Source organism: Bos indicus x Bos taurus, chromosome 21, assembly GCF_003369695.1.
Source record: "Bos indicus x Bos taurus breed Angus x Brahman F1 hybrid chromosome 21, Bos_hybrid_MaternalHap_v2.0, whole genome shotgun sequence".
Taxonomy (NCBI): domain Eukaryota; kingdom Metazoa; phylum Chordata; class Mammalia; order Artiodactyla; family Bovidae; genus Bos; species Bos indicus x Bos taurus.
The window spans coordinates 15686119-15703670 of NC_040096.1; positions in this window are offsets into that span (position 1 = coordinate 15686119).

The following is a 17552-nucleotide window of genomic DNA, read 5'->3' on the forward strand; positions in this document are numbered from 1 at the left end:
AACTCCATGGACTATAGCCCGCCAGGCTCTTCTCTCCATGGGATTTCCCAGGCAAGAATACTGGAGTGAGTGGCCATTTCATTCTCCAGGGGAAAATCTGGAATATATCCAGAAAAATATGACCAGCCTGATGAGAGAATCTAAAACCATACCATGTAAGTAGTAATGAAAGAAATCAGTTTTATTTAGATCAGTGACGATACTGGGTGAGGCAAGGAAGTTACTTCATATCCTTGAAAAGGACAAGGACCAGTTTGTCGATTATAGAACCTGAACCAACATTGTGACTTTTTTTTTTTTTTTAACCTTTTTACTTATTTATTTGGCTGCACTGGGTCTTAGTTGCAGCATGTGGGATCCAGTTCCCTGGCCAGGGATTGAACCCAGGCTCCCTGCACTGGAGCACAGGCTTAGCCACTGGACCGCCAGAGAAACCCCCTGTGACATCTTAAGAAGGTTGAAAGAGATAATATAAGGAAAAACTTTCTGCCCAGAATTTCAATGTCTGCCTAAAAGGATATCGGTAGCACTGCCCTAATGGTAGCCAAGAAAGAGTTTTAAAAGAGTTACTCATTGAATATAGATGAGCCTTCCAGTGGTGTCATAGGTTAATATACTGAATAGGAAGCTTATTTGTAAGAACTTCTGCCCTCCTAATGCCTGATGGACTCCATGGGCACAAACATCAATTTTGAATTTCCAAAGGTGCAGAAATGGCTGCTGTGCTAACATGATCAGTGTCACATTAATGACTGTTTAAAGGAGGTGGGGGTGTGTATATGGCCTTTTGCCTCTACTTTATCTGACTGTAGGGCTTCCCTCTTAGCTCAGTCGGTAAAGAAGCTGCCTGCAGTGCAGGAGACCCGGGTTTGATCCCTGGGTCAGGAAGTTTCCCCTGGAGAAGGAAATGGCGACCCACTCCAATATCCTTCCCTGGAAAATACCATGGACAGAGGAGCCTGGTGGGCTGCAGTCCATGGGGTTGCAAAGAGTTGAGCGTGACTGAGCGACTAACACACATTTCACCTTATTTGACTGTAGGTTTCAGAATCAGATATTGTCTTCTTGGTAGAGGGTGGCTGAGAAGCAAATCCAATTTCTATGACTACCTCTTCAGTGATTTTCAGTAGGTAGATTGCCTCCTATATGCATATGCTAGTTTATTCTTTTACTACATTTAAAAACATTTTCTGTATTTATTTTTTTTTATTTTTGGCTGTGCTGGATCTTGGTTGCTGCAGTCTTTCTCTAGTTTTGGGGAGTGGGGGCTTCCCTCTAGTTGAGGTGTGTGGGCTTCTCACAGTGGTGGCTTCTCTTGTTGCAAATATGGGTTCTAGGGTGCATGGGCTTCAGTAGTTCTGGTGCACTGGCATCTTTTCCTGTGGCATGTGGGATCTTTCTGGACCAGGAATCAAATTGGTGGCTCCTGGCTTACAAGGCAGAGTCTTAAACATTGGACCACCATGGAAGCCCCTTTTACTACATTTAAAGCAAAGTCATCCTAAGAACAGAAAAAAATATTTTCCAAGACATCATATAAATATATGAACATCCTGACTGTCAACATCTGTAAAATCTTCAGACATCACAGGTCATCTGTCAGTAATTTGTATTGAGTGTTTTCTGTGTGCCAGTTGGACCAGACTATCAGCTACTTGCTCCAGTGCCCACTGTTAATAATCCTGAAGTCATATTCTCCACCCCAGAGACCCCAGGGATAACATGACTCTTGTCTTATACCCTAACTGCCTAGCAAAGCAGAATCTTCTCAGGAAACCAGAATACTTGAGTTTGGGAGTGCACTTGAAAAGAATACATGTGGTGTCAGAGCCAAAATCTGTGCATAGCTGCATTAACTTTGTCATTGTCTTATGATTTTGGATGTTGATGCTTCTCCCACCATCATCACTGTGATTGCTTTTATTTCTGGTTGGGGAGGTTCCTAGGGAGCTGCTGGCACCTAACAGACATGGATGTCAGCAAAACACATTTGACTCCCGGAAGTGGTTGCTTTATAACTAATCTTCTTGGCAGTGACTGAACTCCAAGGCTATCATTTATGGTGACTGCAAGCTGAGTGTACTGTTGTGATGCCATAATACTAATGTGATGGGGGAAGAAACACATACCTGGAAATTAGCATATTTAATCTCTTAGAGCTCGAATGAAGTGAAAGTCGCTCAGTTATGTCTGACCCTTTGTGACCCCATGGACTATACAGTCCATGGAATTCTCAGGCCAGAATACTGGAGTGGGTAGCCTTTGTCTTCCCCAGGGGATCTTCCCAATCCAGGGATCGAACCCAGGTCTCCCACATTGCAGCCAGATTCTTTACCTGCTGAGCCACAAGGGAAGCCCTAGAGCTCGAGATCAGGAGCCAAAACCTCCATAATTGAGTGTGAGAGTTCAAGCCCAGTTTTTTCTCATCTGATATTTTATAGCAGAATGATAGTTGTTGGGGGCGGGAGTCGGGTGGAGAGGATTTTCCACTGAGGGAAGTTCAAAATTATCTGGGAGATGGAGAGTTTAGGAGGAGATTCCTCAGTGGCTCAGGAAAAAGAATCCACCTGCAATGCAGGTGACACAGGAGACTCCAGTTCGATCCCTGGGTCGGGAAGATCCCCTGGAGAAGGGCATGGCTACCCACTCCAGTATTCTTGAGTATTCTTGAGAATACTGGAGTGGGTAGCCTTTCGACATGAGAAAATCCCATGGGCAGAGGAGCCTGGCCGGCTACAGTCCACTGGGTTGCCAAGAGTCGCACACAACTGAAGCGACTGAGCATTCAGGCATAAGTACAGATAGTTTAGGAAGCAGAGCAGCAAAAAGGAAATATATATAATACTGTGTCCAAAAGAATAAGTTTTTAAAAATATTGTTTTCTGAAACTTGGAGGGATTATATCATAAAAAGACTAAAAGATCAAGAGTTCATACAATGAAGCCCCTTAGAGCCTTGTCAGACCTGAACCTTGGACTATTGTCCAGTGGAGGTTATATATTATGTACAGGGGATGCAGAGAGAATAAAGTGTAATCCCTCTCTCAAGGAGAATGCACTAGTGGAAAAGTCAGAGCACAGCAGGAAAAAAGCTAGTTAATGACACACCACAAACTACGTGTGCAGTACAAATGGTCAGTGCTTTGTCCCTGTGGCCCTTGATTTTCTGACCTCTAAAATGAAAGTGTGCTCATTAGGCTTTCTCAAAGAACTGCTTCTGGCAAAACAAGGCATATTTGTAAGGAAGGGAAAAAGTATTGACAACAAAGAAACAGAAAGCCATGGATCATTGACTATTAGAATTTGAAGGGATCTTAAGTTTCATCTAACAACTCTCTAATATATGAAGACTGTATGCCTTAAGTTCAAAGATCATGAACAAATAATCACTGCCTAATATTTGATGCAAACATCAGCAGTAAGCAAACAGATAGGGTCCTTGTCTTCTTTGAGTTTATACATTCCAGAGGATGAAGATAGACAACAAATACACATAGAGGGGGAACAGGGATTGCCTTTTCCAGTTTCCCTAACCTCCTCCTCAGAAAGATGAAGAGTAGCAAAAGATCTTTTGATGATGGTATATAGGGCATGTTAAAAAGGTAGAGACGGAGGCCTCTCTGATGGTCCAGAGGTTAAGACTTCACCTTCCAATGCAGGGGTTGTGGGTTTGATCCCTGTATCACACATGTCTCTCAGCACCACCCCCCCCCAAAAAAAAAACAAAATATGAAACAGAAGCAATATTGCAACAAATTCTATAACGACTTTAAAAATGGTCTACTTCAGAAAACCTTTTAAAAAATGGGTGGAGAGATTTAAAAAAATAGTTGCAAACCACTCTTAAAAAATGATACATTGCTAATCAAGCAATAGTAACTACTACTCTGGAACAAAGCCACTAGAACTTTCACATCCAAATGAGCACTGTCCCCTTCAAAGTATTCCCGTCGGGAAAATAAACAGTTATCCCAACAATGCTGCCATTGATCAAATTATTTCTGGAACTAGAACATTATCTCTCAAGCCATGTTACTAGTCACACCAGATGAGAGCCTCATTTGAAGATCACCTCTCATTTTTCACAATCAAAATGACTCGGTACAGCATGAGCATCCATCAGATGCTTTCAGAGCTCCCCTGGGAAGCAGAAAGGCACTGGCCTGGAGTTAGGCTCAGATGCTGGGCAGCTGCACCAGAGCCTCTCACCTGCACTGTCCTTTGCTTTAATTGCCCAGCATTGGTGCTAATCCCACACCTGGGATCCCCCACCTACCATTCTACCAGTGAGCCAGTGATCATTTTGGCTTCATAGCCCAGTCCTGACTCAGAAGTTTCTTTAGGCATTATAATTTCTGGCTGTAATCCTTCTTTCTCAGAGTTACTGTTGGTTGTTCTGGATGCCATGGAAATACACCTTACAGATTTCCAACACTTACCCAAGAGAATTATGGACCACCCCCTGCATGGAGCTAAACGTCCTCTGTTAGCTGCTCCCAGCCAATCACACAGCAAGGCTGGGATAACCTACCTGGGAGAGGTGAGAGCCCTCTGATAACCAGCTTTGGCTCAAGGGCTCCCAGTAACTTCTCCAAACCTTCCTTAGACTGAATGGCCATCTAGGAAGCATACACTGAAGTCTGGTGACCTTTCCAGCTCCTGGAATCTCTCTGCTTTCTCTCACAAGGATGTTTTCCCTTTTAAAAGTCGTATATATTCATCTCATCTTGAAATCTGCTTCTAAGAGGACTCAGAACACTACAGCACTTTACTTGTGCCCCAGTTTTACCATCTTCTGACTTCCCTCTCCCACCTGTTGTTAGCCCTTCTTCCCTAACCAGCATATCTGGTCTCCAGATACCTGAACTCCAACCATACATGTCCATCCAGGTCAACCTCTGCCCTGCCCTTCAGAGGGGCCTTCATTTCATCCTTTTAGCTCACAATAGTAGAGTCTATTTAATTTTTGTCTACTTGCCATATAAGGAACCAGAGATCAATTTGCCAGTATCCACTGTATCATAGAAAAGGTACGAGAATTCCAGAAAAAGCATCAACTTCTGCTTCATCTACTACACTAAAGTCTTTGACTGTGTGGATCACAAGGAACTGTGTGATCACACAATTTTTGTTGATCCACACAACTGTTGTGTGGATCACAACAAACTGTGGAAAATTCTGAAAGATGGGAATACCAGACCTGCCTCATGAGAAATCTGTATGCAGGCCAAGAAACAACAGTTAGAACCAGACATGAAACAATGGATTGGTTTAAAATTTGGAAAGGAATATGTCAAGGCTGTATATTTTCATCCTGCTTATTTAACTTATATGCAGAGTTCATCATGTGAAATGCCAGGCTGGATGAAGCACAAGCTGGAATCAAGATTACTGGGAGAAATATCAATACCCTCAGATATGCAGATGATACCACCCTAGTGGCAGAAAATGAAGAGGAATTAAAGAGCCCTTTTGATGAAAGTGGAAGAGGAGAGTGAAAAAGCTGGCTTATAACTCAGCATTCCAAAGATCATGGCATCTCGTCCCATCAGTTCATGGCAAACAGATGAGATGGAGGAATAATGGAAACAATGACTGACTTCATTTTCTTAGTCTCCAAAATCACTGTGGACAGTGACTGCAGCCATGAAATAAAGACTTTGCTCTTTGGAAGAGACTTATGACCAACCTAGACAGCATATTAAAAAGCAGAGACATTACTTTACCAACAAATGTCTGTTTAGTCAAAGCTATGGTTTTTCCAGTAGTCACATGCAGATGTGAGAGCTGGACAATAAAAAAAGGCTGAGTGCTGAAGAATCTATGCCCTTGAACTGTGATGCTGGAGATGACTCTTAAAGTCCCTTGAACAGCAAAATCAAACCAGTCAATCCTCAAGAAAGTCAACCCTGAATATTCCTTGGAAGCACTTATGCTGAAGCGGAAAGTCCAATACTTTACTCCACCTGATGTGAAAAGCCAACTCTTTAGAAAAGACCCTGATGCTGGGAAAGATTGAAGGAAGGAAGAGAAGGGGACAACAGAGGACGAGATGATTGGATGACATCACTGACTCAATAGACATGAGTCTGAGCAAACTCCAGAAAAGAGTGAAGGACAGGGAAGCCTGGCATGCTGCAGTCCATAGGGTAGCAAAGAGTTGGGCATGATTGAGTGACTGAACAACACCAACAACTTACTACATGGCTCCTTCATTGCAGATGATCTGCGTATTCTGAGAAAATCCTAAAATGATGCATAAACTCTGGAGGCAATTCCCAAGAACACATCCAAGGCTCCAGTGCTACTCAGATCCAGTGCTACCCTGAAAGTCTCACTGGAACAAATCCCTAGTATCTGATAAGAATTCTTTCATAGACAACATCATCCATTTTGAAGTATATGTTTTGGTTTGTTTGTTTGAAAATGATTGTGTGGTTTTACAGTCTCTCTGTGTACACTAAAAACAAATACACAAGCAACAGCTGTCCTGGGTGAAATATTCCCCAAGTACTTGGACTGGGAGAAGAGGAAAAATTATTGTTGATACAAACTGAGTGATCTGAGTTAGGAAGAAGTCCCGTGCAGAAGGAAATGGCATCCCACTCCAATATTCGTGCCAGGAAAATCCCATGGACAGAGAAGTCTGGTGGGCTACAGTCCTTGGGGTCACAGAGAATCAGACATGACTGAGCAACTAAGCACACATCGGAAGAAGTATCCCAAATTTCCTAGGTAGGAACATGAAGAAACCACTTATCCAATTTTCACAGTCCAGCTCCCACAATTTTCTAGGACTTTAGAGCCTCTGATTCTATCTCAGACACTAACTTAGGAACAGAATAGTTACTGATGGCTCCATTCAGTTCAGTTCAGTTCAGTTCAGTCGCTCAGTCGTGTCCGACTCTTTGTGACCCCATGAATCACAGCACGCCAAGCCTCCCTGTCCATCACCAACTCCCAGAGTTCACTCAGACTCATGTCCATCGAGTCAGTGATGCCATCCAGCCATCTCATCCTCTGTCATCCCCTTCTCCTCCTGCCCCCAGTCCCGCCCAGCATCAGAGTCTTTTCCAATGAGTCAACTCTTCGCATGAGGTGGCCAAACACCTCATGTAAAACACCTAATGTTTACCCCATTTCTGGCACACAGAAGGTGCTCAATTAACAAGATCTGCTTCTTTCTATTGATACCTTTTTTGAACTCATCCCTTCCTTTCAGACACATTTTAGAAGACTCACTTAAAGCCTTATTCATTAAAAAAAAAAAAAATCAGAAACAGGCTGTGTTACTCTTTCTTCATTATCTGATGGTCAAGAAGGAAACTCTTAAAGTGAGGTGAGGTAAGCAGCTGGGTGCTTGATCCAGAAAAGATGCAAAGGATGTTTGTGTTGCTAGGAACTCATTTCAGGATTTTAAATGCTTGGGTGGTGGAGTTTAGTTGCTAAGTAATGTCAGACTCTTTGCAACCCCATGGTCTGTAGCCCACGAGGCTCCTCTGTTCATGGGATTTCCCAGGCAAGAATAGTAGAGTGGGTTGCCATTTCCTTCTCCAGGGGATTATCCCAACCCAGGGTTGGGATATGGGTCTCCTCCATTGCAGGCAAGTTCCTTACCAACTGAGCAACCAGGGAAGCTCCTTTTAAATGCTCACCCAGAGCCAAAGTTTCTGGGTGACTCCCCCTTCCACTACCGATGTGCAAAGACTACAGAAAACAGAAGAGGATCTACAAGCTGCTTCTCCAAACTTCACATCCTGAAGTTCTCCCAGTTGGACTCTAAAATTTAATCTGCTGCTGCTGCTGCTAAGTCACTTCAGTCGTGTCCAACTCTGTGCGACCCCATAGATGGCAGCCCACCAGACACCCCCATCCCTAGGATTCTAGAGAGCTATTATTTTGTCAACTCCCAGTTACCAGGAAAATAGAAGAAAAAAAAATGTGTGTATTTGGGGCAAATGACATCAAATAGGGCAACAAGACCTAGGAATACTGCAGTGCCTGAGAGTGATCATTTATAAAACTTCCTTAGAACCTACAGATTCTAGGGCTTCCCTGGTGGTCCAGTGGTTAAGAATCTGCCTTCCAGTGCAGGGGACATGGGTTTGATCCCTGGTTTGGGAGTTAAGATCTCACATGCCATAGCGCAACTAAGCCTGCATGCCCATGCGCTGCAACTAAAGTCTGACACAGTTAAGTAAATAAGTAAAATTTTTTTAAAGTCTACTGAATAACAGAATTATTTCAGTGTTCCATTGTTCAAATGCTTCCCCACTGAGCTAGTTTTTTTGTTGTTGTTTTTTTTAATCCAGACATGTTTGAACTACCAGATTCTATTAGACACTTTAAAATAAAATATCTTGGACTTCCTGGTAGGGAGTAAACTTTCCCATGATGGATCTTAAAAGCACAAATTATCAAAGGCTATGATAATTTTTAAAAAGACACAGAAGGGCAATATTCTTTCCTCTAGAGTTCTGAAATTTAAAAGGATACTCTAAGACACTTGGGAGTCCATCTTCCCTTCCTGATGTTAAATGAATCAAAAAAGTGATTTTGGATATGAACTGTCTCATGTGGTGCTATTGTCTTCTATCTATATCTTGTTATCTTATATCTGGATAATGTAACTGTGGTTTTCTTGAACTATCCTTCTACTGACCTACTTGGGAGAAAGAGCTCTAAAATTACCCCTTGTCATGTAAGTAAATTCTGCTGGCTTCAGTTAAATCTACTGAGCAAATGGTGTCATAAAAAGTAGAGATGGGCAGCAGCCTTTCAAAATCATTATTATTACCAACTTGCCCTGTTAAAGTGAATTAAAGACCTTCTAAGGTTCGATGGGTGTTTTAGGAGGTTTGCGGAAAAGCAATCCATTTTCCCAAAGCTCTTTAATGGACATAACCTTGAAGTCTCAGTTTGCTCTGGGAATATCAGCAAGAAATGGGGAGGTCCAGGCCCAGTGTCCCAACCCCTGAGCCTTTGGGGGTCTTTAGGCATCACCTCTGGGCAAGTGTCCAGGGTGGCTTGTTTAATAGGGCTTCTGATCCAGCATTTGCTGGCTCCACCAACACTGTCTGCATTCAAACAAGACTTAAAACCTATGGATTACACTAAATAGGTTCCAGAAGCCCCTAAATTGCACCAGCAGAAGTCAGCCTGAGAGTAAGTCTCAATATTCTGTCCACCAACCACATTTCTTTACTCTAGCTTGAGAACAGTGGCACAGCTTATATTTTGCTTCAGCGTGGGAAGGTATTTTGTTTTTGTTTTTAATAAAACTCCAGATGAAGTCTTTAGTTTCTGTTTGGGTTATCTTGTATGAAATTATGCATGTCTTTAAAGGCTTGAGTCCCTCAGTATAAAAATTCTTCACTATGTGCAGCACAAAGGAGCCAAGATCCACAGAAGTAGCGGCAGGTTTCCATCACCAGTTGAAATGTATGTTCCCTGAAAGGTACCAGGATTAACCAGCCGCATTTTTTAAACATGCTATTTTTCTTTGCTGAGTTTCTATAGTCAAATTCTTATGCATCAAATGAGTGTGTAGCTGGCTTGAAATTTACAAATACAAAATTAGATGTACAAGAATAGAACTTTATTTTTCTATAACCAAACATCTTTACTTATCAGAATCTCCTAACTTTAGTAACAAAAAATCCCCAAATCTCAAAGGCTTAAAATGACAAAGGCTTATTTCCCACTCATGATGTATGTGTGCTGTGGATCTATAGTAGTCATTCACAAGCCCAGGGTGATAAAAATCTCCATCCTCTTATGACATCAGTATCTTAACATAAATCTCCCGGGTTCTCTGAGTATAGAAGAAGAGAGCTTGGAGAATCATTATACAGCCCATAAATTCTTCCACACAGAAGTGATGTGCATCATTTCTGCTTATATTTCATCATCCAAAGCAACTCCGATGCTCATAAAAAACTTTACAGGAATATACATCCCAAAGGAAAGGGTAATCAGACACAACATTTACTACAGCATCTTACCCTGGGAGCTCCCATTTCCATCAATGTGGAGCACTTCTTAATCTTGGCACCTAAAGGAAGTTCTATTCAAATCAAGATAGTTCCCTACCCCTCTCTTCCAATAAGATTGCTATCTCTAGTCTTTCTTTAGAGCATTTCTTACTATTGGAAGAATTCGGATTTCCACTGCAAGTGACTAGTGTCTCCTACTTTCACACTATCTCTGTGGGATCATTATTTAATCAGTTCAGACTTTAGACTCACTCAAGTAAAACTCCCTACCAGGATTATAGTCTTCTCTTCCCTCTATTTCTTCCTCCGTTCCCCATTCAAGCTGGGAAAGTGGCACAGGAAAATCATCTCAAGGCAAAAAGAGAATTTCCTGATTACATTGCTCATCTCAGAAGGGAAAGAACCAGTAATTTAGGTGATGTTTTGGGAGTTGTGATGGGAGAAGGGGTATAAAAGAGTTGAGGACCTCACTTTAACTGTGACACTAGGTTTCAAATCACCCAGCAGAATAACTTTCTAAAATGGAATGTTGATATAGAAATCAAACAAAGCAAATACCTTATTCAAGTGCAGGAAACCTTCTTGTCTTTTTAACCTGAGAGCTGAAACCCTGGGTACATATTTGTGGTGACTGATCACTTCAACTGTTTTGCAGACTCTTACCCTACCCGAGACTTGGGGACTAGAAACCAAATAAAAATACAAGGGCTACTGAGATAAAGACTCCTCCATAATCAGTTTCCTTTTGGCATCAATTTCTCATCATACGATGGGCTACAGTCCATGGGATTGCAAAGAATCAGAGACATCTGAGCAACTTACATGCATGCATGCTCATCATGAAAAGAATTTGAGGTTCTACTACTCTATGAAGTATTCCAGGGCTGGGATAGACATGTCTTCAACTCTATCCTTTCCCCTTCAAAGGGACCTTCAAGTAAAATGTTCAACCAAACAGTATTTAAGAGAATTGTGAAATATTTTCTATATACATATTAAAAATAAGGATAGAGGAACTTCCCTGTTGGTCCAGTAGTTAAGATTTTGCCTTCCAATGCTGGTGGTGCAGGCTCAATTCCTGGTCAGGGAATTAAGCTTCCACATATGACTCATGGGCAAAAAGCAGAACACAAGCAACAGAAGCAATATTGTAACAAATTCAATAAAGACTTTAAAAATGGTTCACGACAAAATTGTTTTAAAAACTAAAAAGGTTAGAAATTAGGAGGTAGTATTCACTGTAGGAAATAGGTGGGGAAACAGTGGAAACAGTGTCAGACTTTATTTTTGGGGGCTCCAAAATCACTGCAGATGGTGATTGCAGCCATGAAATTAAAAGACACTTGCTCCTTGGAAGGAAAGTTATGACCAACCTGGATAGCATATTGAAAAGCAGAGACATTACTTTGTGAACAAAGGTCCATCTAGTCAAGGCTTTGATTTTTCCTGTGGTCATGTATGGATGTGAGAGTTGGACTGTGAAGAAGGCTGAGTGCCCAAGAATTGATGCTTTTGAACTGTGGTGCTGGAGAAGACTCTTGAGAGTCCCTTGGACTGCAAGGAGATCCAACCAGTCGATCCTAAAGGAGACCAGTCCTGGGTGTTCATTGGAAGAAATGATGCTGAAGCTGAAACTCCAGTACTTTGGCTACCTCATGCGAAGAGTTGACTCATTGGAAAAGACCCTGATGCTGGGAGGGATTGGGGGCAGGAGGAGAAGGGGACGACAGAGGATGAGATGGCTGGTTGGCATCACCGACTCAATGGACATGAGTTTGAGTGAACTCTGGGAGTTGGTGATGGATAGGGAGGCCTGGCGTGCTGCGATTCATGGGGTCGCAAAGAGTCGGACACAACTGAAAGACTGAATTGAACTGAACTGAACTGATTCACTGTGGGTGACTCAGAATAATTATCTGCTTCATGCTTGAGCAGAATGAAACAGTCCATTGGTCTCAGCTTTGAGAAATGAGAGGGAATTGAAAGTTTGGAAAATTTCTCCCAGGGTAAAATCAAAGGAAAAGGCAAATCCCAAAAGTTTTCAGTGTGTTTCATCTCACCTTTATTTAGTGGTGATGTAAAAGTGTGATGGCTGTGCCTGAAGACAAGAACTTCAAAAAGATACTCAGTACAAAACTAAACACATTCTTACCAAACAATTCCAGCAGTCACAATACTTGGTATTCAACCCAAAGAAGTTGAAAACTTATATAAACACAAAACTAACACATAGATGTTTACAGCCATTTTATTCATAATTGGCAAAACCCAGATGTAATTTGGACACCCTTCAGTAGGTGCTGCTGCTGCTGCTGCTAAGTCGCTTCAGTCATGTTCAACTCCATGCAACCCCATAGAAGGCAGCCCACCGGGCTCTGCCATGGCGAGGGCCATGGTGGCCCTATCTTGTTTCTAACAAGATCCTGATTAGTTTTTCAGAGGCAACAGAACAAAACCACAAGTCATACAGTTGGATCATGCACATGGGAGATGATTTTGACCTCAAAAAATGACCTGAACCAAAGGACCGGGGCATGATGGGAACATGACCAGAATGGCTATCCAGGGAGATCTAGTGCTGAATCCCCCTTTACCATACCTTACCATAAACAGCAAAGTTTCAAAACTCTCTAGTGGAAACCTGCTCCCAATGCTTCTGAATACCAACTCTTCTCCCTTGGAAGTTTGACCAAAGTCCCAGATCAATCTGGGAGACACTGATGCAAGCCATTCCTCCTGTCTCCTTACCCACAGACCTCACCACAAATCTTTTTCTTTTCTTAAAAGCCTGTACTATAGCCTGCCATAGTACTAACTTCTATTTTCATAGGGCAACCAACTCTGCTCTGTAATATATGCAGACAATGAAATATTATTCAGTGCTGCAAAGAAATTAGCTACTTAAACCATGAAAAGACATGAGCAAAACTTAGATGCATATTCCTGAATAAAAGGAGACAATCTGAAGACCACATACTGTATGATTCCATATATATGATGTTTTGAAAAAGGCAAAATCATGGGTGCAGTGAAAGGATCAGTCATTGCCAGGGGTTAGGAATGAGGAAGGAATGAGAACATGGAGCACAGAGGATTTTTAGGGCAGTGAAAATATTCTGTGCTGTTGTTCAGTCACCCAGTCAAGTCCAACTCTTTGCGACCCCATGGACTGCAGCATCCCAGGCCTCTCTGTCCCTCACCATCTCCTGAAATTTGCCCAAGTTCGTGCCCATTGCATTGGTGATGCCATCCAGCCATCTCATCCTCTGATGCCCTCTTCTTCCTTCTGCCCTCAATCTTTCCCAGCATCAGGGACTTTTCCAAGGAGTCAGCTGTTCCCATCAGATGACAAAATACAGGAGTTTCAATGTCAACATCAGTCCTTCCAACAAGTATTCAGGGTTGATCTCTCTTAAAATTGACTGGTTTGATCTCCTTGCTGTCCAAGGGACTCTCAGGAGTCTTTTCCAGCACCATACTTAGAAGGCATCAATTCTTCGGTGCTTGGGTCTTCCCAGTGGTCACATATGGTTGTGGTAGCTGGGCCATAAAGAAGGCAGAGAGCTGAAGGAAATATAATAATACCATAATACCATAATGATGGATATATGTCTTTGTACATTTGTCCAAACCCACAAAATGTACAACATTAAGAGTGAAATCTGATGCAAACTATGGACTTAGGTGACAATGATGTGTCAATGTAGTTTAATCAATTGTAGCAGATGCACCACTCTGGGGGTAGGGGATATTGATTATGGGAGAGGATATGTGTATGAATGGGGGTGGAGGGCATACCGGAAATTTCTGTACTTTCAGCTCAATTTTTCTGTAAACTTAAAAGTGCTCTAAAAAAGTATATATTAATATATGTATGTATATTTAAAAGTATCAAGTTACATGTCTAATTTGTCTCTCACATAACTTTTAACTACAGTTTTCTGTTTTGAAAAATAGAGTGTAAAAATATATTATACATATAAATGAAAATGATATGCATGAAAGATCTTGAGAATATTTGGAACTTAAGAAAATACTCAGTAGATGCATTTCCCTAGTAGGTACAACTCTAAATGCTATAGGGGCAGAATTTTGATTTGAAGATATTTCATTTTTAACAGTCTCTTGACCAATATTTCCTGGACAGCTCTTTACATCTCTTCTGGAGATCATGTTTATCATTGATTTCAGCAGCAACTCTGTGCAATCAGAAATCTCAAATGGAATTTGAGTTGTAATTCCAATTGATATATGTTGATTTAAATCTTGAAGGCCAATGTAATAACTCATAAAGCTGGAAGAAATAAGGGAAAAGAAGCCTTCAGATTCATGATGTGATTAACCTTTGACACACAGAGAGAAAGGGCATGATAAATGTGGAGCATGTGCTACACTCTTTTTTTTTTTTTTTAAACTTTACATAATTGTATTAGTTTTGCCAAATATCAAAATGAATCCGCCACAGGTATACATGTGTTCCCATCCTGAACCCTCCTCCCTCCTCCCTCCCCATACCATGCCTCTAGGTCGTCCCAGTGCACTAGCCCCAAGCATCCAGTGTCGTGCATCGAACCTGGACTGGCAACTCATTTCTTACATGATATTTTACATGTTTCAATGTCATTCTCCCAGATCTTCCCACCCTCTCCCTCTCCCACAGAGTCCATAAGACTGTTCTATACATCAGTGTCTCTTTCGCTGTCTCGTACACCGGGTTATTGTTACCATCTTTCTAAATTCCATATATATGTGTTAGTATACTGTATTGGTGCTACACTCTTTTGATGGTGAAATTAAAAAAAAAAAATAAGGAGTTTATGGATGTCAGGGGACAGGAGACTCTCTTGAATTGGATTAACGTCTCAACAAATCACCCTCTGATGAATTACATAATGAATTACATTTATTGACCTGTATATTGAAGAAAAATCGTGCATGAAGAATTTGCCGTAATATGTGTGTTTAATAGAAAGGACAAAGCTAATGTTTGGAATACATATTTTTTCTGCTAAGAGTGTAAACAAAGTGTTATATTTCTCCATCCCCTCGGTGGAGCTCTGCTTTAAGCATTATGCTAGAACAGGAGTAATTACATACACAGCAACAGAATGTTGTGTTTGTTTCCAGTGAAACTGGTCAGAACTACAGGCTCTGTCGTTCTATTATTTGGTTAGGAGACACAGACCTAGGAGGATGACATCTATCTCCCCCAGGCCTTGACAGTGGGAAGAGGCACCTATGACACCCAGGTAGGGTACTTATTTTTTCTGATGTTACTGCGCAGTGGATTGAATGTCTCACAAATTGTTCCTTTCTCTGGGAATTTCTGCATTTCCATTTCTCCCTCTAACTGAGAATGATTTTAACATTTGCAAATTTATGAATAAGAATGAATATACAGCGCATAGCCTAACATCAGACCTGCGTGCATGCTAAGTCACCTCAGTTGTGTCTGACTCTGTGACCCCACGGACCGTAGCCCACCAGGCTCCTCTGTCCACGAGATTTCCCCGGCAAGAATACTAGAGTGGGTCACCATGCCCTCCTCCAGGGGATCTTCCCAACCCAGGAATTGAACTCATGTCTCCTGCGTCTCCTGCATTGCAGGTGGATTCTTTACAGCTGAGCCAATGGAAAAGCTCATAACATTAGACACATACAATGAACTGACACTTGATTTTTACACACACACACACCATATATATATACATATATATATACATACAAATATATATATATAATTTACCCAATCAACGAGTTACAGTTTTCTGGATCAAGTGAGTTAGCTGAAGGAGTGGAATTGATAAGAAGAAAATTGCTAAGAAGAATTTCAATAGAGGTTCATATCAAAGTGCCTAACAGAGGGTAGTTGTTCGATAAATACTGGTTAATTTGATCTGACAATATCACTATTCTTACACTCTGCAGATTCCAAATTAGACCATGGATATTTTCTCAGCTTTTTTAATCAGAACCAGATGGAAGAAGACACAGGCAACGCATAGAAGGATCTAGTTTACATCAATCCCCAGAGGATGAGCAGAGGCAATAATGGGTCTTTGGAATCTTTGGTTTCAGTGACTCAACCGGAGCAAGGTTGCCAGGACAATTGGGGCTGCTCTGCCTCCCTGGGTGCAGGATAATTCGATATAAGCAGCCTTTTCCCACAACAGAAGCTAGGGCTGTGACTCAGCACACCAGGCAGGCGATGGACTAAAAAACGTCCCTGTGTGCCTTTTTGGACATTGCATTGAAAGCTGCCTGCTTCATCTGGTCTCCTTCTCGTCATATGACTCTACAACTGCAGCAGGTGTCTTGTTACAGCCTTTACTCACTCTCACCAAAGCTACAACCGGGTTTGCCATGTGCACCTAAGAACATCAATGTCAGTACTGCGGCAGGTGGATGGAGCACTTTGTTGAGGGAGGTCTGCTTCTCATGGGCCTGACAGCATGTGCCAAGTGCACCTGCCAAGCCTGGCCGTGTGCTTGGGGGTTAGGGACTGCAGGGAACAACCTGTGCAGTGTGTGCCTGCTCAGTGTTCAGGCGAGGAGTTCAGCCTCTTCAAGAAGGAGGTCAATGGTCTCTTACAGATCCTCTTAAATTAAGCCTTTTTTCCTCTACTTGGAGTTACATTTACAGAATGAAGGTCAAAAGAGAAATTCCAAACCACACGAGGTACTGGAAGACCACCTGTGACCGAAAGTTGCATTAACTTCCAACAAAAACTATATGAGAAAATGTGCTGTGTGACTCACAGCCCATTACACACAGGTGTTCTATTTACTGAAGCTGTTCACCACCCTCCCCAGTGAGGAAGGTAGGGCTGAGGCAGGCACTGCACCTGGAAAAGACTCTCAGGACTCACTTACCTCTCCTCTGAACCCACAGCCAACTCCGAGTTCAAAGACACCAGCGAGAATGAAGGAAAGCCACACGCAGATCATCTACATCAGGGCTCCCTGACCTCCGAGATGATCTGAGGTGGGGCTGATGCAATAACAATAGAAATAAAGGTTCTCAATGAATGTAGTGCGTGTGTGTGTGTGTGTGTGTGAGTTGTTCAGTTGTGTCCAACTCTGCAGACTGTAGCCCACCAGGCTCCTCTGCCCATGGAATTCTCCAGGCAAGAAAACTGGGGTGGGTTGCCATGCCCTCCTCCATGGGATCCTCCTGACCCAGGGACTGAACCCAAGTCTCATGTCTTCTGCACTGGCAGGCAGGTTCTTTACCACTAGTGCTAACTGAGAAGCCCTTTATGCCGCATGAACTCTACCATATTCTTTTTTCTTGGCTCTATGCTGATTTATGTTATTGCAAAATGGTTTAATATAGAACACAATACACAAAAGCATGAAAGATGTGAGCAGCAAACAAGTATTGTGTTGGTAAACTGGCTTTCTAGGGGGAGAATAAAGCCGTGATTTATAGTCTGTGTCAATTTGCCTGTTGTAAATACACCCATCCTGGCCTTTTTAAAGCTACCAACAGTTTAACAACTAGCTCTCAAAGCTCCTGAATATTTAACAATAGGCTCTTACTAGCCAGCTTTAGCGCA